This window comes from Chiloscyllium plagiosum, chromosome 2, assembly GCF_004010195.1.
Source record: "Chiloscyllium plagiosum isolate BGI_BamShark_2017 chromosome 2, ASM401019v2, whole genome shotgun sequence".
In the NCBI taxonomy this organism is placed as follows: domain Eukaryota; kingdom Metazoa; phylum Chordata; class Chondrichthyes; order Orectolobiformes; family Hemiscylliidae; genus Chiloscyllium; species Chiloscyllium plagiosum.
The window spans coordinates 107,657,225-107,684,052 of NC_057711.1; positions in this window are offsets into that span (position 1 = coordinate 107,657,225).

Sequence of the window (26,828 nt, forward strand, 5' to 3'; positions counted from 1 at the left end):
ACCATACCCACTGGGATACCTTGTTCTCTCCTCCTCTCCCAGTACTTCCCTAAACCCCTAAGACAGCTTTCCATTCAATCGCACAAGGTCTAATGTCTGCCCATTTACTTCCTCCCTCCTCACTATCCAAGGCTCCAGACACCGCTACCAGGTGAAGTAACAATTTACCTGCACTTCACTCAATCTAGTCTGCTGTATTCACTGTGATCTCCCATACACTGGGGAAATGTAGCACAGACTGGGTGACCACTTTGTAGAATACCATGTTCTGCCTGCAAAAATGACCCTGACTTCCAGTTGCCTGCTGCTTCGACAGACCACCGTCTTCCCTGGCCAATATCTCTGTCTCAGGCTTGCTACAGTGCTCCAGTGAAGCTCAGCACAAGCTGGAAGTACAGCACCTCATTTTACCTTTTGGAACTCTGCAACATTCTGGACTCAATATCGAGTTCAACAATTTTAGGGCTTGAGCACCTTCTCCCATATCTTTATCCCAAAACCACACAGCAAACCTTGTCATCAAATGGGCTGCTCCAACCAATAATCCATTGTCAGTCACTAGTAGTCCCTATTTGCAGCTACTGATTCTCCCAGGCTGACCTTTACTCATCATACCTTTGTCTAAAAGAAAGTGGGGATTGAAGATGCTGGAGATCAGAGTGAGAAAGTGTGGTGCTGGAAAAGCACAGCCGGTCAGGCAGCGTCTGAGGAGCAGGAGAGTCGACATTTTGAGCATAATCTCTTCATCTCTTCAGTTGTACTTCTCAAATGTTGATCCATTCTGTGATAAGATTGGTTGTGTTGTTTTTCTAACTCTCAATCTCCTTTTTTGTCATGCAAATTTTGTGAGAAAGAAAATATGACACTAAAGACAACCCAATAAATCACCACCATGGAAAATTTGTGGAATTACAGTGAACAACTTATTCTGCAGAATAAATTAATGGAAAGCTGATCTTTTACTCTCAGTTTTCTATTCTATTATTGTTCGTTAGAACTACTGTAAATTATTCTTTTTGTAGTCAGGAGAAAAAGCCTCATGATAAAAGATCTAGTTTATCACTTAAAGCATCCAAATAGTGAGAAGTTGTTTGTCTGCGAAAAATAGAATTCACTCTTAACAGTCAAGTTAGTCCAATAATGAATTTTTTTTCTCACAGTCAGTTTCAATCCAATCCAGTGTGACAGGATTCCCAGTTCCCCTCAATGTAGGTCCCTATTCAGAAAGATCTTTGCTGATCTTCTCAAATGCAATTTTCGACAGATGGCAAAAATCTTTCAGCTGATCTGCAAAAACATTTATAGAGTCATGGAGCCATACAGCATGGAAGCAGACATTTCAGTCCATGCCAACCATGTTCCCAAACTCAAATAGGTCCACCTGCCTGCATTTGGTACATATCCCTCTAAACCTTTTGTATTCATGTACTTATCCAAATGTCTTTTAAACATTGGAACTGTACCTGCATCCATCAATTCCTCTGGCAGTTCATTCCACACACTAACCACACTGTGTAAAAATGTTGCCCCTCATGTTCTTTCTCCTCTCACCTTAAAACTATGCCCAAGTTTGACTCCCACATCTTAGGGAAAGGATACTTGCCATTCACCTTATCTACACACCACATGATTTTATAAACCTCTATAAGGTCATCCCACAACCTCATACAATACAGTGAAATAAATCCCAGCCTATTTTTGTTATTCAAACCCACCTTTCCCACCAACACTTCTCCAGTTTAATAATATCCTTCCAAAAACAGGGTAACCAGAACTGTACACAGTACTCCAGAAGAGGCCTCACCACCATCCTATACAACCTCAACAAGACATCCCAACTCCTATACTCAAAAGGTCTGAGCAATGCAGGCAAGTGTGCTGGATGCCTTCTTGACAACCTTGTCTCCCTGTGATACAAATTTCAAATAATTATGCACTTGAACCCCCATGTGTCTCTTCTACAACACTACCCAAGGCCCTACCATTAATTGTATAAGTCATACCCTTGTTTGTTCTACTTCGCATTTATCCAAATTAAAGTCCATCTGCCACTCCTCAGCCCATTGATCCAATTAATCAAGATCTCTTTGTAATCTTAGATAACCTTCTTCACTGTCCAGTATACCACCAATTTCGATGTCATCCACAAACTTACTGACCATGCCTCCTACATTCTCATCCAAATCATATATATAAATGACTAACAAAAGTGGACACAGTAATGATCCCTGTGGAATATTGCTGGTCACAGGCTTCCAGTCCAAAAAACAATCCTCAACCACCTCTCTCTGTCTCCGACCATCAAGCTAATTTTGTATCCAATTAGCAAGCCCATCCTGAATGCCATGTGATCTAAAACTTTACTAATTAGTCTACCATGCAGAAATGTATTAAAAGCTTTACTAAAGTCCAAGTAAACAACTTCTAACACTTTGCCCTCAATCGTTTTTGTTACTTCCTCAAAAACCTTAAGAAACTATAGTTTATGCTGATTTCAACAGTACTATTACTTTACATCTTGATTACATTTTAGAAAATGATGCACAGATTCAGCTCCAATAAAAACAGGAAGTGCTGAAGAAATTTAACTGATTTGACAACATTTGGGGAGAGAGAAACAGAGTTAACATTTTTTGAAAAAAAAAACAGAAGCGGCTGGAAAAGCTCAACAGCACCTGAGCAGAGAAATCAGAGTGAACATTTCCTACTTCTGATAAAGGGTTACTTCTGATTTCTCTCCACAGATGCTGCTAGACCTGCTGAATCTTTCCAGCAACTTCTATTTTTGATTCTGATTTACAGCATCCGCAGTTCTTTCGGTTTTTATTTAATTTCTTTTTGAGTCCAATATGACTCTACTTCACTTTTCTTTTGTTATTTTAATGCTTGCAAGTGCTCAAACACAGATGGCATTGTAGAAATACTCCCACAATATCTTTGCAATTTATTTCTGTTTTCAATTTTCTACAAAATGCCAGTTGCAGCCTTTTGAGCTGTGCTCGATTTTAAACAAGAACCTTGATTCAACTTAGAAAGGAGAAATCTGAGGAGTTGAGAAATCAGTACCACTACTGTCCACCTTGTATGAACACTGTTGGTATTGGTAGATTTTCTGTCATCACCCTCTTTCAGGGGCAGGATTTTCAGGGTCTGATGTGGTGAGAAGAGGTCCTTGTTTTAAGCAAAATTAACTTATTGCATGATAGCAACTCTGTACATTTTACAATGATGTGATGAACATCGTTACAGAGACTATGAAGAAAAGCAACTGGAAGGTGTTAATCCTTTAAGATTCTAAGTTGTTTTCTACTAAGCACATTTGACACCATTTGCAGTGTTACTTTTTAAGTAACTAAGAAGTAGAGCAAGAATAGACAAATCAGCCCTTTCAGCCTGTTCCACCATGCAATATGATTCTAGCAGATCTCATCTCAGCCTCGGTTCCACTTTCTTATCCATTCCCCATCGCTCTTCAATCAATTAATAATTAAAACTCTGTCTATCTCCTCCTTAAATTTACTCAATTTATTGGTGTCCATTGTACTCTGAGGTAGTGAATTCCACAGATTGATAACTAGCTGAGAAGAATAATTTCTCCTCATCTCTGTTTTAAATCTGCAATCTTTTATCCTGGAACTATAACCACACACTCTAGATTGTCCCATAAGAGGAAATATTCTCTTTGTGTCTACTTTGTCAATCTGTTTTAGCATCTTATGTACCTCAATTAGGTCTCTTCTCATTCTAAACACTAGTAATTGAGCAGTTTAGATGTACAATCCCTTTTCATGTAACAAATCCTTCATCACTGGAATCAATCTAATGAATCTTTTCTGAACTGTCTCCAATGCAACTACATCCCTCCTCAAGTAAGAGGGCTAAAACTGTATGCCATACTCCAGATGTGGTCTCACTAATGCGTGTACAGTTGCTACAAAACTTCCCTACCATTATACTCTGTTCTTTTATTAATAAATGCCAAATTTCTGGGCAATTTTCAGTATTAACTTTTACAGACATTCACACCCTCATACCACCATGAACTCAAAATGTAAAATTAGCCAGGAATTAGTAAGGGAAGATGTCGACAGGCTACTCTAGCTTTTCAGGAAAACAGAAATTACGATCATAAATATTAAATAGTCCCTGATAAATCCAGTAATAAATTTAGTGGAAGATACTCTGATCAGGGATTGATTAAAATGTGGAACTTGTTGCATTATTATATTTTTGAAGCATAGAGGTATTGAAGGGAAAGCTTTTTTTAAAAAAAGTACGAGAGAGAAAAGAACAGAGATTTACATTGAAAAGGTTAGACAAGGTAAGGTGAGGGGAGATACGTGTGCACTGTACCTGTTCAGCCAAGTGACTATTTCTGTGAGATTCCATTCAATAGGAAAATATTGTAGATGCCAGATCTTGGAAATGAAGCACAAGAGCTTTTGTTTGTCTGAAGAAACCTGAAGTGATTAGTACCCTTCAATCAAAGCTAGATATAATGGGGGAGATCTTGGTTAAGACTTGAAAACAGCACAAAATTACATGACTTGATTAATCCTTGCACACTCACTGCAATGGAAGCCACAAGCAATGCAGGTAAATTTGTATTCCCCACTGTTTCAAATGATTCTTGCTTGCAGCTAGCATTGCCTCCGCTGTTCACTGCTTATACACACCAGCAGGTAGCTAGCACTTCTTATTGACTGCTTGACCCTCTTCAAGGGAAGCTGCATTGTGACAGCAAGTGTTGATAGTCCAATTGAAGAATGAGGAACAGCTGACAAGTAACGAGTATGCTCCTAAGTTTCCTGATAATGTATTTTTGTGGACGAGATGGAATAGAGGAGGAATAGCAGGGCAAGAGGTCCAAAAGAAACATGCTTAAAAGAAAATAGGAATAAATAGAGATAGATGACAATGTTATGACTATTGCTTGTTGAAATGATGCAGTGTAGCAAAAGAATTAATGATTTAAGAAAGATTAAGGTGAACACATTTATCTTCAAATAGTATATCCCATCAAGTTCACCAATAACCTCTTCTACTATTCAATTCATTACACCCGTAACATCCACCTAGCAACAATTTTCAGCAATCAATCATTAAATTACATAAGCTTTACTTCACTCTTACACCCTTAGCATTGTTATAAGCTTCTTTAAAATTGATTGGTGCATAGCCAGAAAAGAACTGGAGGAAAACAAGCAGCCCAATATTAATGGAGAAAACTGTGCTGACCATCATGAAAATGGATATCAATGAAGCAAAGGCCAATAATATTGCTGAAGAAATTGCTGCTGGTGGCACACACATATCTAATCCTTGTTCTTCAGCCTACTTCTCCTTCACTCCTCTTCTGACTCAACCTACAGATGGTGTAAAAATGCACTCATTGCATTCTTCTCTTCCCTCACCACAAGCCAACACTTATTTCTTATATCTCAGATGTCCCATGAGTCAGACCTTGCCCAGTCAGAGAAGGAAGAGGAAAAGAAAGACAGCAAAGCTGAAGAAACACTGTCCCTTGAACCTACAGCCACAAAATCCAGCTCCGAGACTGATATTGTGCATCAGACTCAGATAGGGAAGTGATCTGCATGTGGTGAGACAATGGTTACTAATGTGCTGGACCCAAGCTAAGAGGAAAACATAATGTAATGTTCATGCAGGGTTGCATACTATTCCTATTGCAGAAATATCAGATGAGGATTTCAATTAGCCAGGTACAGAAGTAGGCACATGCTCAAAAGCTTGTGGCTTGAAGACTGCCAAAAAGCTTATATTTAATGCCAAGGAGTATGGAAATACTTAGCTTGGCACAGGGCTTTTCACAGAACTTGGAGCCTATATTTTCCAACATGGAACAAGTGGTCACATCAGCAATATGCCTGTGGTGGCTTCTTGCAGTTCAAATTGGGAATATTGTTGACAGGGAGTGGCAATGGTTCCAAGTAACAGCAGCCTGTTGTCTCCAATGAGGATGACAGCATTCACATGGCACCTGCACTTTACCAATGAACTTTCAATTCCTTATCAACCAGCCTGCTAAGCTGGTGCAGTCTGAAGGAAGGCTTTTTAGACCCAGGGCTTTTCGGGGTCACTTTGCTAGGCCATTTGTGGATACTGAATGGGAGAACAGAGCCTTCATTTGGACATCCTGCAGCCTCTGTAAAGGCACCTTTTCAGACCATTAGGCAAAGCAACATTACATGGAGTTTAAGTATTAACGGAATACAATAGTGTGATCAGGCTATTTTTCAATGCATGCTACCCCAGCTTGCTTCATGCATTTGGATTGAAGTGTGCATTTTTCACGCGGCTTTTGTTTTTGAATTGTCAGAAAAAGGACAAAGTGATGGTCAGCGACGAAAGAAATGAGTCTCACTACAAGGCAGACAGTGAGGGTTCACTGTGGTCAGCAGAGAGACAAAATGCCACTTGATTTTGTGAGCCACCATAGCTAGATGGAAGGTGGTGGATTTTAAGAATTTGGAGTCTTAAATCTCTGAATTTGAAACAATATTGTTATGCACGCTATTAAACCTATAGCATGTATAAATGTAATAGAATGCACGTGAACAGATTTAAACTTGTTAGCACAGATGTAACAAATATCTCATCCCTTTCTGAGGAAACCAATTAAATATAGATCATAAAGAATAGCCATATGGAGTTTACTGACAACATCCAATTAATCTCTTTGCCATTTCTAGGAGACTCAAAACAGAACAATATTGTTCCAACAAATAGTGCTGTAGTAGTCAAAATACATTACATTCCATTTAAATTGCTATTTTCTCCTTTGCCATCTTGTGAGAGATGCAATTTATTTAATATCGCATCTTTGATTCAAGTTTGCTGCTTTGCTACCATTACGATCTCCATGATATGTGGTGAGGGGTATTTTATAACATACTTGACAATAATAGTTAATAATGGATCACTTTTTGAGGTTTATTAGGTGACCTTACTATTTTTCATTGTCTTTCACTTCAATCAGGAATAACTTAATGAATTACCAAACTTACAATGATCCACTAAGACAATAACAGAAACAATTTTCATTCAAATAGTGCCTTCAACATAATTAAACGTCCCAAGGTGGTTTCTAGCGACTTTTTCGAACAGAATTTGTCACTCACCAATAAAATTGAATCTCAGTACCGGACACCATAAACTTGGTCAAAGAGGTTATATGTAATGAGCGTTTTAAAAATCATATGCAAGAGAAACAGAAAGGTTTAAAGAGAGAAGTCTAAACTCGGGCCCAGGCAGTTCAAAATCCAGTTACCAAGTGTATAGGCAAATGAAAATCAGGGATGTGCAAGAGATCACAAGTGAGAGAGCACTGGTAACCGTTTTAGGGCAAGCAGTTAAAGAGATAACAAAATGGTAAGAACATGAAGGGATCTAATTACCAGAATTAAGAACAATGAAAAACTGGCATATTATCTACCCTGTCAATTACTTCAAAACACACAATGTTGTGACCATGTGTATCAGTGCAAATGCTATTAAATGTCATGTTGTGAACTGCAAGAGTTATTTTGGTTTATTACAAATGTCAATGACACAGTCTAAAAACTGAACTACAACATCACGCCACATTATCTTTTGCATTATGGCCAATTTGGCCACTAAATCACAAATCAGTTTCAAAACAATGTCAGCAATAGTCTACAGTGTGATACTGAAATCAAAAGCAACAATAAGATATTCACCAGATAAACATTTTAAAAATATTTTTATAGGCCAACAAATGAACAATGGGTTAGATTTTGATCCCTGATAGTCCCGGGGAATATTTAGACAGAATTCACATCTCATATTTTACAGAATTGACGAATTTTCATTCCCTTTAATTTAACGAAACATCAGTGTATTTAAGCTGGATACTCTAGTCTCCTTGGGGGTGAAGACAAAAGTGCAATTCCTGCTTATCTTACATTTGTAAGTTTCAAAAGAGGTAATAACATTTGGAGCATGGGAATTTTAATAATTGATATGTCCTTAAAATTGTATATGCTGATGTGATCAGTCATTGAGTTAAGTGTTAATTTGAGAATGGGTGGGAAAGGTTAAACAGTTTCTTTATGTTGGATATTAAAACATTAATTGATGCATCAAGCATCTAGTAACAAGAAATGGGAACAGGGAAATGTAAGATTAAAGTTGATCTTCCACAACTCCACTTCCCCACTGGTTCCCATTATGTACTGATTTTCTGATAGACCAAAAGTCTGTCTTTCTCAATCTTAAATATTCACAAGCTCCTTGGGAAGATATAAAGGGGCAACCTTTTCACGCAGAGGGTGGTGTTTGTATAGAATGAGCTGTCAGAGGAAGTGGTGGAGGCTGGTACATTTGAAATATTTAAAAGGCATCTGGATGGGTATATGAATAGGAAAGGTTTGGAGGGATATAGGCCAGGTGCTGGCAAGTTGGACTAGATTAGGTTGGGATATCTGGTGGACATGGTCAGTTGGACCGAATGGTCTGTTTCCATGCTGTACATCTCTATGACTCTAACAGGGAGAAGGGACAAAAAGGATTATAAAGACAATATCAGAAGGCAGAGACACAGCAGTGCTCCTGGACAAATCAAATTCCAGAATTAAATTTGGCACATTTGATCACTAGGAGAAAATGAGGACTCCAGATGCTGGAGATCAGAGTCGAAAAGTGCAGCATTGGAAAAGCAAAGCCGATCAGGCAGCATCTGAGGAACAGGAGAATCGATGCTTTTGGCATAAGGCCTTCTTCAGGGAAGGCCCTGAAGAAATGCCCGAAACGTCGATTCTCCTGTTCCCTAGATGCTGCCTGACCTGCTGCGCTTTTCCAGCAACACATTTCCATCTCTGATCTCCAGCATCTGCAGACCTCACTTTCTCCTTCTTCAGGGAAACAAGGGGTTTTTTTGTACAAAATCTAACTCTTACAGAAACTCTGAAGTCTTAAGAAAGCTAAGAGATGAGTTGAAGAGAGATCTTTTCAGCCTTGATGCTAAAAGGGTTGTTGAGTCGGAAGCTGTGGAAACATTTAAGTAGTATTTAGGTATTCAATTACATTGCCATAGTGATGAGCTAAGAAGTGGAAAATGGAATTAGTGTACTCAGATCTTTGTTGACTATTAATGACACAATAAACTGAATGGCGCCCTTATGATCTGTAAACTTCCAAGAATCACAGCCCTTTAGGATATTATTTAACTGACTTCTTCTCCCTGGACTGTGGGATAATTTGATGAGTCCTTTCCAAAACTGCTGACATAAATTCTTCACAACTCTGAAAACCTAAACATTCTCGATTCTAATAATCTGCATATTAATTGCTTCTGGGAGAGAAGTGAAATTTGCTTCTAAACTCAACATTGGTGACTTTGAACTGAGCTGAAAAACATGCATTTGAGCCGAATTTTTATTAAATGGTCATCCTAGTTTATTCTGAACTGAAAACAAAGCTAATGTTAAATGTTTACTCTACCTGCCATAAATGTCAGAGTATAAATGTTTTTTTCTCTTAACACGTGATCTTCGATAGATACTTGATTAGATTCACTGTTCTGGAAAAACTCTGACATTAAAATTCTTTACAAACTGAAAACCATTTCACTAAATTAACAATCATCCTTATGCCACTATTTTAAAATTCAAACTCTGCTGGGTCTCTTTACTTTTAATAGAAGACGGAGGTCAAAGACAATCTGATTGTGGATTTATGAACACTTTATGATAGATGAGACACAGAGAGCATGTTTCCACTTACGAGGAAGAACTTACTAAAAGGTCATCAACATAAACACTAAAAAATATGCAAAGGATTTAGAAGAAATGTATTTACCATTGAGTGATGAGAATGTACAATTTGCTACCACAGAATTGTGAGCAAAAGTTCAGATGCAATGGAGGAAAGGCTAAATGTGCAGATGAGGTGGTGGTGAGCAGATATTATATTTACATTGCTTGACACCAGCTAGATCCAAGCAGTTTGCTTTGTTGGCACCATATCTGCAAATACTCACTCCCTCAACCACGAATGCTTGGTAGCAGAATCCAGATATTCACCAAAACTTCTTAGACAGCACCTTCAAAAGATATGACCACTTTCAACTAGAAGTACAAGGTGAGTAGATACATGGGAAAATCACCATCTACAAGTATCCCTCCAAGCTACCTGTTCCTTCACTATAGCTGGGTCAAGATCCTGGAACTCTGACTTTAACATCATGGACTGCTGCAGTTCAAGAGGATAGCTTACTACCACTTCCTCAAAGACAACTACAGAGGAACCTTGATAATGCAACAGACATGGGAGGGGAGTATTGTGTTCAGATAATTGAATGCTCAGATAATCAAATGCCTGATAACACAGTTTAGCCAAAGAAACATCAGGACCTTGCGATCTTGTTTTGATAATCTGAAATTTGGATAACCGAGGTTCCTCTATATAGTGATAAATGCTGGCCCAGCCAGCAACACCTACATCCTATGAATGATTTTTTTAAAAAAACTGTTAGCTGAGGAAAGGCGAGAGAAGGCTCACATGGAGCATAAACATTAGTATGGGTAAATGGGCTGATTTTTTTTCTTCTGTATTGGATACTTTAGGTAATGTAATATGAAATCTTTGTATCAGCGACCTGTGTTTAGGAAAAAAATTACATATTGCTTGTGCCTAACTATTACAAAGGGAATAATCTCCCTGCTATTTTTGTGAATTGTATTCCATGTGAATATTGCAAAAACTGCTAGCAGTCAGTAAGCAGCCTCTGAAGGTATTCATTAATCTGCAGGTCAGTGATGCTGAATCAGCTTTGATATACCCCAATAAAAAAAAAGTCAAACAACCAAGCTTCCTTCGTCTTTTCCAGATGTCTTTTGCATAATCTGGAGTGATAAAACTATAGGTATGTCTTTACCAAGAATGCATATTTAACACAAGAAAAATCTAATCTTAATTTACAGCCTGTAACATTGCCAATGTGTACCATGGTTTCCCTGACAACAGCCACAATTCATTCATCCATTCTGATTGCAAACAACAGAGGTTTTTTTAGGAGAAGAAACATGACAGGTAACTAAATGCAGATGTCAAATTTAAAATACAAGTCTATGTTGTTAACATTAATGTAACCCTGTTGAATAATATTTCTGAAAACCTCTTCAAACGTTTTCTGCTTTCTCAGAATCCCCACAGCTAAAAGCTTGGAAGGATTATATATTACTTCCCTCAGGCAATTACTGATACCCCTCCAGAAAAAAAATGGAGGCTTCATCATGCAGTCTGTAAATATTTAAAAAAAAGCTTACTAGTGTAGCATTGGTTGAAATGTAAACTTCTAGCCAACTTAACCTTTTGTATTTCACCCAGTCAATTTATACTGTCTTGCAATATTAGCCAAAGCATCAAGAATACTTAACTTACATTTAGTTTCAATAACCCTTCTGAATGATCCCAAAGCCATACCCTTCAATTATTTTTTGGCACTGCTGATTTCAATTGCCAATGATGAAGACTCTCCTTAAAAATCTAATAAAGATGCTTATCAAGAATAGTTGTGATCAACTTCAAATTCATTTTTATATACTTCTAACATACCCTTAATGATGGAAAGAACAAAGTAATGGATAATTATTTAGAATGATTGAACAAATGTTTATAAAGTTGAATTATGTAAATTGCTCACTGGCTCAATGAAATGAATAGCTTTGAGGTACAATGTCCTATTAGGGTGCAAAGTGTTGAAGGGCAGAATTTTATGAGGAGCCTGAATGATATGGGCTTTGACTACCACATTAGAAGTCCGAAGAGACCCATCTCAATGTCAGAAGCAACTTGCTGCATCTTTTAACAACATTACATGCATTAAGGTGAGACTCTTGCTAGGGAACAGTGACTTGCCTATTGAGGGGAATTATGAGGGACTGTTCGTCAAAGTCGATTGGAAGTCTGGGATGAATACAGTCCTCAGGGTCCATGCACTGAAGGTTGAAAAAGGTGCAAGGGAGAAGCTGTAGGGGTAAAAGGTTAACTCATTTTCAAAAAGGGTTAGGGTATCGAAGCTTGGGTGTGAAAGCTCTCGAGATTGGTACAAGGATAGTGATGTGGGAAAGTCAAGGTATAAGAAGCATATGTAGTACAGCATTGAAGGGCATGCTTGGCTATTGGAACAGGATTATTGACCATGATCACCACCTTGGTCTCCACACAGAGAGAATAGAGGACCAGGGTGGGCAGCATTAAGGTTTAATGTTGGAACTCGGGGACAAGAAGCACAATTGGAGACAAAGTTCAATGTGGTGGGCCCACACATTGGGGATTGGGAGGAAATGGGATGTTACAATAGTGCAGGGTAAAAATGACCTGGATGAACAGGGTAAGGTGGAGGTGGAAGTACTGGTAACCAGACAAAGTCCAGTGCTGGCAGTGCCTATTGTGAGTTGCATTCTCTGTCTTCATGTGTTTTTCAGCAGACATTAACTATAAATGGAAAATAATTGATGTATTGATATTCATCTTCCAAAATTCAATAAAATTCTGCAGCTTGGAAGTTTGCAAATGCCACCCCGCTATTTAAGAAAGGAGAAGACAAAACAGAAAACCACAGATTAGTCAGCCATTTGTTAGTAGTATGAAAATGCAAGAATCTAAGATAAAGGATATGATAATGAACATTTTGTGAATAAAAAATAATGAGAATAGTGGATTTGCAAATAGAAAATCCTGTTTGAAAAAATTGATAAAGAGGGAGTTGATGGATGTAGAATAGTTGATTTTCAGAAGTTTTTTTTAATAAGGATTCCCCCCACCCCACTGGCATTAGTTAGTAAAATTAAAGCACGTGTCATAGGAAATCATGTACAGACATGGGTAAAGCATTAACAGACAAAAAATGAAAGTGTAGGAATAAATGGGTCTTGCATTGCTGACTAGTGAAATACCGCAAGGGTCAATACTTGGAGCCCCAGCTGTTCACAATATTTATCGTTAATTTGGACATTGGGACCAAATGTGATCAAAGTTAAGCGGGAATGTGTGTTGTGAAGAAAATGTAAAGTATTTTCAGGAGACTGTTTACAGGCTTAGTAATTGGGCAAAACTTCGGCAGAGAGAGTATAATGTGGAAAATGTGAGATTTTCCATTTTGAGATGAAGAACAGGAAAGAATACTGTGAGATTGGAATGTACAGCTGGGTAATGGGCCTTTGGTGTCCTTGTCAATAAGCCTTTGAAGACAAGTATGCAGGTGCAGCAAGCTATTAGCCTTTGGAATGTTATAGAATGGAATGTTAGCCTATAATGCAAGAGAACTAGTCTCCTTAGCTCAAGAAATATATTAATGTCCTAGAGGAAGTGCAACAAACATTCACCAGTCTTGGCCCTGAGATGCTGACTTTGTCCTATGAAGGAGGATTAGGCAAATTGTGCCTGTATTCTCTAGACTTTTGAAAACTGAAGATCATATTGATAAGTACAAAACCTTAGGGGATAGATGGGGTGACTACAGGTAAAACATTTCCCCTGGATGGAGAGTCTAGAACCGGGCCACAATTTTGAAGAACTGGAGAGGAATTGTTTTTTTAACCAGAGAGTGGTAAATATTTTGATTTCTCCATTCTAGGGGGCTGTGGAACTCAGCCTTTGAGTAAATTTAAAATAGAGGTTGATATATTTTTCATTAACAATGGTGTAAAAAGTGTGGGTAAAAGGCATTAAAGTGTTTTATCAGACATAATTTCAGTAAATGGCAGAGCATGCTCGATGAGCTAAATGGGCTACTCCTGTAAGTATGCCCCACTCTAGCTTTTTGCAGGAGTATCATAAATAAGAAGCTAAATAAAAATAAAGCAAAGTGGTTCCCACACTTTGTAGAATGCTTCAAGTGTACTCACAGGCACCACTCCCTCCTTTTCCAGGCTGTAGTGGGAATGCTGAAGAAGAGGGACCTGAAATCACAGTGATTACTCTGCACTGGCCATTTCCAACCTTTCCTTATAGATGGAAAGTATGGCGAGGCTCAGGACCCCTGACATGCAATTAGGTCCACTGCTTTCTATTCACCCCAGTGCACAATCCCCTTTATGCCATTCCACAAACTGCATGGGCAAGGATCTCGTCTGTACGCCTGCCTCATAATCCAGTACCTTATAGAAACCACCAGAGATAATGGTCATTATTACTAAATAATAATGAGGATCAAGCTGATTACATTCATATTGTCATTCAGGAAGCAAAGATGAGAAGGAAGTCACTATATTAGTTCAGAAGAGCAGGTTTCAAAACTAATATGAGGCAACAGCCTGAGTGAGTCAATCTGGAAACTACGATTATTACATCATTGGGAATATCTTCAAAAGACAATGTTGAGCAGAGATAAATATCTATCTAAAAACTGCATATATTGGCTCTGAGTAGATTAATTAATACATTTTTTAAAAAATGACCTCTGAGTAAAGTAAGAAAAACAATAATATGTTAAAGATTACAGATGGAGCAAATAGTTAGAGGAGAGGTTATTTAATACAAAGAAAATGAGTGAATTAAAATATGCAAAAGATAACATTTAGAAGATCAACATGAGATTATGAGAAGATTGGTAGCTCAGGTTGAGGTTTTGGATGTAGGTTTGCTCACTGAGCTGGAAGGTTCATTTCCAGACGTTTTGTTACCCTACTAGGTAACATCATCAATGGGCCTCAGGCGAAGCAATGCTGAAAATTCATGCTTTCTATTTATATGTTTGGTTTTCTTTGGGTTGATGATGTCATTTCCTGTGGTGAAGTCACTTACTGTTCCTTTTCTCAGGGGGTCTCAGACCCCTTGGCATCATGGTAGCCCACAAACCTACCAACACACTAAAACAGCAGCTAATGAACTTGAAAGACCTTATACGGACAATGAGCAAAACTAATGTGATTTACAAAATACCATGCAAGGACTATAACAAACACTACATTGGACAAACAGGCAGAAAACTAGCCATCAGGATACATGAACACAAACTAGCCACAAAAAGACATGACCCTCTCTCATTAGTATCCTCACATACGGATGAGGAAGGACACCACTTCGACTGGGACAACACATCCATCCTAAGACAAGCCAAACAAAGACATGCACAAGAATTCCTAGAAGCATGTCATTCCAACCGGAACTGTATCAACAAACACATTGAGTTAGACCCCATCTACCACCCCCTGAGAAAAGGAACCGGAAGTAACTTCACCATAAGAAATAACATCACAACAGGAAATGACATCACCAACCCAAAGAAACCCAAACATTTAAATAGAAAGCAGGAATTTTCAGCATTGCTTCACCTGAGGCCTACTGAAGATATTACCGCGTAGGGTAAGAAATGTCTGGAAATGAACCTTCCAACTCAGCGAGCAAACCTACATCCAAACCATGAGATTATAAATAATTTGAATATTTGTGTCCCTCAAGTATTGGCAAGGGAGGACATATAAGTAAAATTTAATCCCAAAGTGAATAATCCCTCTCAGAATTTAACATCTGGTTATATTACGGGCGGAAATGGTAAACAAGTTAAAAGGGCTCAAAACCAATAAATATTCAGACATAGTTGGTGTTTAGCTTGGAGTTCTAAGATACAAGATGTTAATTATTTGATGTATTTGATGCAACAGCTGGCCTCATCATTCCGATGTTAAAAATAGAATTAGGGTTAAGCACTGTTTCCCCTCCCCCAAGGTGATGAGAAGAGGAAATAATAAACACGTTGGCTCTGGATTACCTTATTCACATAGTCTTGGTAATTAAGTGCTAGGTGTAAAGGTCCATTGTGGAATTTCACAGCTTGTCCCCATTATATGATCAATTCATGGTCACTTAAGACTTTCAAGCCTCCATATCTATGTTCACCTGCCTCAAGGCAGACAAGAAAGGCTGTTAGATTCCCAATTGGGAAACCAAGGCTACCTCCCTGACAGGTTAGAGACACTCACCAATTGTCTCAATCTAGGGGAACAATTGGAGGCATCCCATGAAAAACCCACACACCAGTTTTCCTTAATTCTTTCATTCATAATATTCTGCTGAGAACTTAGCTTGGACGAGACAAGTGAACCAGATAATGGCTCTTTTCAACTTGAAAAAGTGTGTAGCTAACAAAGGATAATGGGTCACAAAGTCAGAAATTACTGCAACATCTCAGCAGGTCTGGCAGATTCTATGGAGGGAAATCATTGTTAATATTTTGGGTCAAGTGTCTCTTCTTCAGAACCGATAGTAGCTAGGAAAAGGGTGATTTTTATACAGAAGATGGGGACAGGGGAAGGGTGCAAGAACAAACAATAAGTATAGATAGAGCCCAAAGAGAGAAAAATGGTTGAACAGAAAAAGGAGTGGTTAAAGGTCATTTTAGGAGAATTAATAGCTGCTAATGTGGACAATTAACAGCTGACAATGGATTGTGATATAGCAGCCCATGTTAACGAAAAGGCCTGGTGTGTGGGGGGTGGGAGAAAGCATGGGGAAAGGTGCTGAAGCCCTAAAATTGTTGAACTTGATATTACATCCAGAAAGTTGCAGGGCTCCCTAGGGAAAAATGAGGTGCTGTTCTTCCAGTTTATGCTGAATTTCATTGGAGCACTGCAGCAAGCCTGAGACAGAGATGTTGGCCAGGCAGCAGGGTGATGTGTTGAAGTGGCAGGCACCTGGAAACTTGGGGTTTTGTTTGTAGACAGAATTGTAGGTGTTCTGTGCAGCGGTCATCCAGTCTGCACTTTGTTTCCTCAGTGTACAGGAGTGTGAGCAGTGAATATGGCAGACTAGATTGAGTGAAGTGCAGGTAAAGCACTGCTTCATCTGGATGGTAAGTTTGGGTCCTTGGATAGTGAGATGGGAGGAAGTAAATGGGCAGATGTTACACCATCTGTGATTTCAAGGGAAAGTGTTATGGGGCTGTTGGGGGATGGGGTATTGGGAGTGACTGAAGAGTGGCCCACTGTGTTTCAAAGGGAATAGTCCTTGCAGAAAGCTGCCAAGGGAAGTGAGAGGAATATATTTCTGGTGGTGGTGGAAATGTTGGCTAATGATCCCTTGGATATGGAAGCTGGTGAAATAGTAGGTGAGGACAAGAAGGTCGCTACTGCTGTGGGAGGGAAAAGAGGGGATGAAAGCCGAAGTGCAGGAGATGGGATCCACAGTGCTGGGGAATCCTCAGATGAGGAAGAATGTAGAAATTTCATAGGCCCCCTTATGAAGCTGGCATCATCAGAACAGACATGACAGTGATGGAGGAACCAGGAGAATGGAATAGAGTCTTTAGATAAGATAATGGGGTTTTTTAAGAAGAGGAAAGGGAAGATTCAGCTACAGAGTTGAGAGTTGTACATTACTTGTGCATTTCAATGATTAATATCAGGCAGATCAGAAGGTAGAGTGGGCTTTGCCACAAAGATACAGAGCAGGGTTTTAAAAGTGGATAATTACTGGAACTTTGATTGCAAAGGAGGAAGTAAATCTTTCACTAGAGAAGAGCTCTGTAATTATACAGCAATATTTTAATTGCAGAGCAGGGAGTAAGGTTTGTTTTGAAACCAAACAGCAGGCATGCTGTTTTCAGTGAAAGAATGGACATTAACAAGTCAAATTATGTTAAATATTGGTGCAGCCAGTTTGTTTCGAAATTGCACCAGTCCTGACGGTATAATAGTAATATTAATGCCATTCAAACTTAACCATTCATAGAAAATAAAGACTACATACACTACCACATATAAGTGTTATCCTATTTAAACAGTACAGCACCATTCAGGATGTGCAAAAACTGATTGCAAGGATGACATCAGAATGGAGCGATTATCACTACTGTAAAAACTTAAGTTAGATCTTTTATTTTTTATGAATGAGAAGTCTCAAAGGAGGCCTGTTACAAAACTTAACTAAAAATATTTGAGTATTGTCTATAAAATTAAAAATTTGTTGGATAGGGTAAACATGAAAGAAACCAAATCAAGGGACTTTAAGCATAAGGTAGTTATTCACAAATCAAATAGAGAACTGAAGAGAAATCTCAGTTCTCAGGGACTGATGAGAATGTTGAATTCACAATCATAGCAAAAGATTATAGCAGATAGCTGAGATGTTTTCAAAAGGAAACTGGAGCAAAATAATGTAGGGAATAACTGATGCACAATGGTACTTTCTTCTCAGAAAATGCCAATAATTTAGCTTCATAACCAACACTTTGCTGAGAGATAAGTGCAAGTTCTTTTGGCAATAGGTAGTGTTGTTGAACAGAGAGACTGTGGGGGTTCAAATTCATTGTTCTTTAAGTTGTACCACAAATACACAATATGGGTAAGAAGGCATTCAGCATACTTGTCTTCATTGCTCAGACAACTGAGTATAATAGCTGGGATGTCATAATACGGCTGTATAAAACATTGTTGAGGCCACTTTTAGAGTATTGTGTACAGTTCTGGTCATGTTGCCAAAGGAAGGATATTATTAAATTGGATAGGGCTCAGAAAAGATTAACAAGGATGTTGCTAGGACTGGAGGCTTTGAGTTATAAGGAGATGCTGGATAGGCTGGGACATTTTTCACTGGAGCATAGGAAGTGTATAAAATCCTGAGGGGCATAGTAAAGGTCTTTTTTCCTTTGGTGGGGGGGTTCAAAACTGGAGAGTATACATTAAAGTGAGAAGAGAAAGATTTAAAAGGGACCTGAGAGGCAATGTTTTCACACAGAAAATGGCTGATATGAGGAATGAACTACCTGAGGAAGTGGTAGATGCAGGTACACTTACAACATTTAAAAGTAAAGTGGCCAGATACATGACTAGGAAAGCTTTAAAGGGATATGAGCCAAATGGTGGGAAATGGGACTAGTTTTGAGAAACTTAGTCGGCATGGACAAGTTGGACTGTTGCATTGTTTGCATGCTGTATGAAACTATGACTCAATACACCTCCTCAACCACATTATTATTTAAACGTAGCATTGGTCTAGTGATGGGAACCAATGGGTGCTGCATAGTTCTGTTACCAGCATCAATGTTACCCTAAAGTAGCACCAGGAAAAGTGCTACAGGAGAATCAACACTGATTCCACACAGATGGAATCCCTACCAAAACACTACAAATGATGTAGAAGTACAGTTGATGCATTGTATGACTTTATTTCCCTTATCTAGAATGAGAAAGATTCTAATAACAGAGCCTAACTTAGCCAGTATCTCTCAACCAATCTGATGACTCCCAGTGACTTAGATTTAGAGTGCCCACGGTGCCTCGTCTGCCCTCCACGATCAGCACTTATGAAGGAATACTCAGTCACTCAATCAAGAAAACACCAAGGCTAGTTCAATAAGGTTGACAAGGAGGTTCAGGAGCTGATAAGATACAAGCGCAAGGCATTTGTGAATGTGAAACTAAAACCCAACTTGAGCAGCTCGCCAAACAGTTGAAGGCTGAGTTCCAGCAAAGACCCTGTGACCTAAACAACAGGTGATGTGTGAAGGCAGTGCAGAAAATCCAAGAGTTAGCTGATAACCATAGAGTGTATCCTTTTTTTAGTGCAGTTAAGATTACCTGCAGCTCACCCACCAAATGACACACTCAGTTGCTGGCCAAGAGCTGAGAAGTGTTCATTGAGGAAGAGAGACAATCAGCACCTGCTGCAAGGAGCACTATGAATATTTCTTTAACAAATACTCAATTCTCAGTTCTCCTGCAGCATTCAACCCATCCACCATCTCAGCACAACCCAAACATGTACAAGTTAGAAAAGAATATTCAACAGAGAAAGAGAAGCAAGGCATCAGATGCAGAGGGAATCCCTACCAAAACACTACAAATGATGTAGTAGTACAATTAATGCATTGTATGACTTCATTTCCCATATCTAGAATGAGGAAAGCAAGCCAGGAGTTCTCAGAAGGCTGAAGTCATGATTGTCTTCAAGAAAAGTGACATGTCTGACTGCAGTAACTACAAAGGAATCTCTCTACTGGTGATCACGGAGAAAGTTATTCCAAGAGCTCGTTCCAGAATTGGCATGTGGATATTGCCCTTTAAGTTGAACATGATCAACTACAGTAGACAAGCATTAGCCTTTGTATGTGACCTTCATTGTCCTCACAAAGGTATTTGACATTGTCCATTGTGAGGAATTACGGAGCGTCTTTTTCTAATTCAACTACCCAAAGATTTGCCTCTATGGTTGTAGGTTTGTTCGCTGAGCTGCAAGGTTCATTTTCAGATGTTTTGTCACCATACTAGGTAACATCTTCAGTGGGCCTCCAGACAAAGCCATCTGGAGGCTCACTGAAGATATTACCTAGTATGGTGACAAAATGTCTGAAAATGAACCTTTCAGGTCAGCGAGTAAACCTACATCCAGAACCTCAACCTGAGCTATAAATCTTCTCAAAACTCGCTAATTTGCCTGTATCTTTTGCCTGCTCCACAATAATATGCAAGCCATGATCTTCGGCAAGGGATGCAACACAGACTCAATTCAATTTCATACCAGAGTCTAGCAAAGCAGTGTTAGTACAGCTAATCTAGAGAACAAACAGCAAGTTGACCAACCTCCATCAATTGTACTCCAATTCTGATGGTGTCTCATCCTCTGACAATGAACTGCACTCTGTAGATGACCCTTGTGTTTGAGCACAGTCGGAGGTCAGCCATTGTTAGTGCCTTCATGGCATACAAGAACAAAGGCCATACATTTAACTCTTGTAAGACAAAGTTACTCTACAACCTACCCCCACCACACCATGCCAACCTCTCCAACCTTTCAAGAGTTATCAAATCCATGGACAATGTGGACCACTTTCCGTATCATGGGAGCATACAGTCAATAAGGACAGAAATTAATGAGAAGATTAATATGCCAGTGCGGACAGACTTCAGTCATCTGAGAAACAAACTGTTTGAAAACTGATATCTCAAACTGGCACGAAACCCATGGTCTGCAGAGTAATAATACCCACCCTCTTCTATGGCTCAGAACTGTGGACTGTGAACAACAGGCATCTCAAAACTCTGAGAGGTACCATCATTGCTGCCTCTGCCAGGTGCATTACCAACAGTGTTTTTGCTAAAGCTGGCATCATTGATTATGCTCAATCAGCTTGGGTGCTCACACAGGCAGGTACAAGTTCATCTGCGTACTGTAGTCTGCATGCCAAGCACAAGACTCCCAAAACAAGGGCTTTACTCAGAACCTCAACATATTAAGCAAGTACCAAATGCGAAATATGTGAGTGTTTTTAATGTGAGTGTTTTTAATGTCTGACTAGTTGGTCTAGGGTTTGTGCATCTTTTGATGAAGGTACTGTGTTAGTTTCAGTGAGATGAATTTCTTTATTCCACATTGGTTTCATGAAGCTTGGCTAATGTGTGTGGTCACTTGATTGTTGTGGCCATTTTAAAGTGATGTTTTGTCCCCTTGTTAAAACTATTTATGTTCGTGAAAGTTCCAGCAATGAAAAATGATGCAACTTGAAAATTAGGAGCCTGCGTTTTACCACTATTGTGACAAGCTGAATGGTTTGTGCCGTATATTCAACAATAAATAAAACTGTTTGCAATACAGATTTTCAATGTCATCTTGCTTAATAAGAAATGTCCAGGTTTGAAAAATTAATGGAATTCTATTTACTTCCAACGTGCTATGAGAGATGAAGAATTCAGATCACTGCTACTGGATGTTGATTCAAGTACTATTCACTTGTGAACAAGCAATTCTTTTTTCAGTAATTCAAAATTACAACAGCTGCCTGGAAACTATTCATTTAACTATCCAACTGTGAACAATATCTTGTCGCTTACATAAAGTACAAATGTGTTATCAAATGCTATGATTAATAAATGACATGTATTCAGCAGCCTTTGCATTTCTTTACAAATCCAAATATGATGAGATCTGTCTATTGAGTTTTGATAAATGTTTGATAGAAAGATATGAACATTTTGCCATATTTAATGTAGGTTCATTCAGTTAGCTGGACAGCTTATCTGCAAAGCAGAGTGATAGCAACAGTATGGGTTCAATTTCCAAAATGCTAAGGCTCCCATGAAGGTCCGTCTTCTTCAATCTTGCCCCTCACCTGAGATGTGGTGAAACTCTAATGAGAGTACAGCCCCATGGGATTAAGCAACTTAACCGACGTTTACATCACAGTAGATTGTGTGTATTTATATTCTACCCAAAACAGTTGTGAACCTGCTGGAAGCAGCCATTCAAAGCATTTGTTGAAACATTAAAAAAACGTTTGGACCTCATCAGCCTAATCTGAGTAAAGGGTCCCCTACTCCATGAATACAATTGGCTAGCTTGTTGTGCTAAGAGATAAGAAATTTGGTCGCCCCATGGAGCCAGAAATGAGTAGCAAAGAGGTATTGATGGTGAATGTGGTGGAAGGTAAGATAGGAGATCACAGGCCACATCATTTTACTGATTTGAGTAGAAGAGATCCTGCTACATTTGGTACAAGAAAGCTCTCCCAGAAGTGTATGGCCTTCAAGGCTATCCTTTAACAGTCTTTGTTAGGCCACTTTTGGAACAAGGTTCAGGTCCAAAACTGTTAATACCAAGAAACATCATAACACCACCCATTATGATGCCATCACATGTGTTTGGCTCGAGATCAGCTCAGGATCTCGAAGGAATAACACTAAACATTGGTCTCTTCCTCCTAGACTCAAGAAACGTGGGTTTCTGTTGACCAGTAGAGTAGAGAGTAGAGTAGATTAGCTTTTATTTGTCATTTCTACCATATACAACTGATACAGTAAAAATGAGACAGTCTCTTCCAGGACCGAGGGTGCTAGATGGACAGCACAAACTACACAATTATACATGGCAAAAGTACATAAGAAGTGCAAAACACGCAAGTTACAGTGTAACAGAAGAATGATGAATAATAGACATGTTTCTATCAGCAATACAAAAGAATTTCAGATGGGAAAGAGTCCAACTATACAATGTTAAGGAGCTTGATGGCTTGGGGGAAGAAACTGTTGCACTGTCTGGCCATGAGAGACTGTATGCTCCAGTGTCTCCTGCCAAATGGCAGGAGGGAGAAGAATTTGAGTAAGGGTTGTATGAGGTCTTGCACAACACTCTTAGCCTTTCGGATGTAGCATGTGGATTGAATGGAGGGAAGAGAGACCCTGATGATCTTTTCAGCTGTCCTCACCATCCATTGTAGGGTCTTACGATCCAAGGTGGTGCAATTACGATCCAAGGCAGTGATGCAGCAGCTCAGGGTACTCTCAATGAACCCTATGTAGAATGTAGTGAGTCATTATTCCAGCATAGATAAGAGTTGTGCATGGGATCCTGCTGAATCCCCGTTGTAACAGACTCCAAAGGAATTTGCATTTTCCTCTGGGTAATTCCATTATGCTTAGAACCCTTAGAAAATCTCTCTTTAAATTGGAGACTTTGGATGGTTTCATAAAAATAAAATAAAAAAATACACAGGCAAAGTTAAACAATTCAATATATAGTCGTCTTCCTGTGTATCTATCCAAATTGCTCCATACTGGTAACATACACCCACCAGACCTGAACCCTTTGCTGCTGAACTCCTCAGTCCAACCTCTATGGTGGCTAATTACAAGAATCAATATTGAAGGGTTAGGATTGACAGTTATTTAGAAAGGCTCAGATTAATCTAATATAGTCATCACAGTTTTGTAAATGGAAGGTCATAATTTGCTAACGTAATTGGATTTTGAGAGGAAGAAATAAGGAGGATTGATAAGGTAGTACATTGGATATTGTCTGTATGAATCTTAAGGTATTTGAAAAATCCTAAGGATACAAACTGGCTCATGGACAGAAATCAAACAGTAATGGTTGACAGATGTTGTACGAACGGAAAGTGATTTCAAGTGATGTACCACAGGACTCCATTTTGGTTCCTTGCTGATTGTCATATATAATTAATGATTTAGATGCAAGTATAAGGCTCATGGTGAGGAAATGTAAAGATTGCATAAAACTTGGCCACATAATTGATCATAAAGAGAATAACTATTAACTGCACAGTGATATCAATGGTTTGGTTGAAAGGACAAAAAAGTAACTAATAGAATCCAATTTAGAGAAGTGTAAGGTTCAGCATTTGGAAAGGCCAACAAAACAAGAGAATCCATAATAAATCGGAGAATATTGAGAGAGGTAGAGGAAGTGAGAGACTTTGTTGGTCTCTGAAGGTAGCAAAACAGGTAGCTAAGGAGGTAAAGAAGGCATTTGAGATGCTTTTGTTCATTGGGCAAGATATTGAACACAGGTGCAGGGATATAAATGATGGAATGATATAAGAGACTGGTTAGGCCACAGCTGGCATTTTGTGCAATGTTCTGGCCACCAAATTACAGAAAAGACAATTATTCTATGATGTGGAGGAGCCGGTGTTGGACTGGAGTGGACGAAGTTAAAAATCACACAACAACAGGTTATAGTCCAACAGGTTTATTTGGAAATATTAGCTTTTGGAGCACTGCTCCTTCATCAGGTGATTGTGAAATAGGACCATAAGACACAGAATTTGTAGCAAAAGATTACAGTGTCATGCAAATGTAATGATATGTTGAACAAACCTAGATTGTTGTTAAGTCTTTCATTTTTAGAATAGGTTGCAGGTTTCGATTCATTAATATGTAAATCCCAGAACTTCTTTTAAGTCAAATTCTCGAGATAACTTAAGGTTTTAAAAAAAAATGACATGCATTAAAGGTGTGAGGTTAGAGTCTGTCTACATCTCAATCTTGAGTCAGACTGGTTCTATTTCCAAAGTAGAATTTACAAAATATTACATGGATTGACTGCCTGCAGATTGTGTATGTTTTTGAGCAAAATAGACCGTATCAGGAAATATAATTCTGCAAATGCAAATTCACCCCTTAGACTTGTGTGTGTGTGCGCGCATGCATGAGAGAGAGTGTGTATATGTGAGTGTGCGCGTGAGGGAGTGTGTGTTTGCATGTGTGCAAGCTTGGTAAAGTGTGTGGAAGTGTAATAGGGTATAGCCTGTGAGAGGGTGTGGGTGTGTTTGAGAGTATGTTGTGTGTGTGTGTATATGAGAGAGAGCTGTGTATGAGAGAGGGTCTGTGTGAGTATGTAAGAGTGTGCATGTATGTGTGTGAGAGAGAGTCCAGAATGTAGTGGGGTCACCTGTAGTGTGACATGAATCCAAAGTACCACTTCAGGGCATCCTCACAGGTACCAATCTTGGCTATCAGCCCTCTGCTCGGCCACTTGGCATTGTTGTCTGCCCGAGAGTCCACCTTGAAAGACGGTCACCCGAAGATCCAAAGACGAATGTCCCTGACTGAGCCAGCAGATGGCCTCAACCAGGATCTTGGATTCATGTCACACTACAGGTGACCCCATTACACTATACACTCTCTCTCTCATTTTTTAAATTTTGAATTTCTTAACTGTAGGCATCTTTCCTGCTGATACACAGGGCTGAATTTTCAGATTCCCTTTGCAAAATCTTGTGTCAAGTCAGGTTCATGGTGGCCTTGCCACTGTACTATTTTGAATCTTCCATTTTCAAAATGATAGAACCACATAGATGTAATGCTATAGAACACGGCTATTTATCTCATTGTGTCTGTACAAGTAGAATATACGAGCCACTGATTTTGATCCCATTTTCCAGCACCTGTTCTATAAGTTTTACAGTTTATAGTGGCTCATATGTAGATTCTTGTTCCTTTTAAATGAGTCAATAGTTTTCACTTCTAGCATCAAACTAGACGACAAATTCCAGACAAGCATCTACCTTTGGGTGAAAAAAGGTTTTTCCTCATATTCCCCCTAAATTTTCCACCAATCATGTTAAATCTGTGCTTTCCAATAACTGAACTGAACTTTCTGCTGAGGTCTTTCCTGTCCACCATATCCAAGCTTCTTCTTTTTTCGTACGGCTCAATTTTAAAAAAAATTCAGTCTCCTCTGTTCTGAGGAAAATAACCCTCACCTGTTCAATCTTTCTGCATTTTTTAAGCCCTGACAAAATTCCTGTAAATCTTCTCTGTACTCTATCTAGAATAATTATGTTAAGAATCATACAACACCAAGTTATAGTCCAACAGATTTATTTGGAAGCACTAGCTTTCAGAGTGCTACTCCTTCATCAGGTAGTAGTGGAGCAGGACAATAAGACTATAGCAAAAGATTACAGTGTCATGCAACTGAAATGATATATTGTACAAACCTAAATTGTTGTTAAGTCTTTCATCTTTTAGAATGGTTTGCAGGTTTCTGTTCATTAATATGTAAATTTCGTTTAAGTCTCATTCTCGAGATAACTAAAGGTTTTAATTAAAAAAGGGTGACATCTTAGGTCAGACAATGCAGTAACTGTGTGAAGTTAGAGTCTGTCTTATCCCAGTCTCGATTCAGATTGGTTCTATTTCCAGGAGTATGCGAGGACTACAGATGCTGGCGATCAGAGTCGAGAGTGTGGTGCTGGAAAAGCATAGCAGGTCAGGTCAGGAGCAGGAGAATTGACGTTTCGGGCATAAGCCCCTCATCGGGGGGATATGAGGAAGCTGTTGAAATCCACATTTATCCCATGTAGGGGTGGGGGTGGGGATGGGGATGGGGCTGGGTGTGGGTGTGTCTGAGTGTGATGGAGTATAAGCCTGTGGGTGTGGGTGTGAGTGTGGGGATTGTATGTGTATGAGAGAAGCATGTGTATGAGAGAGGGTCTGTGTGAGTATGTAAGAGTATGGGTATATATGTCATGATTTGGAGATGCTGGTGTTGGACTGGGGTGTACAAAGTTAAAAATCACACAACACCAGGTTATAGTCCAACAGGGT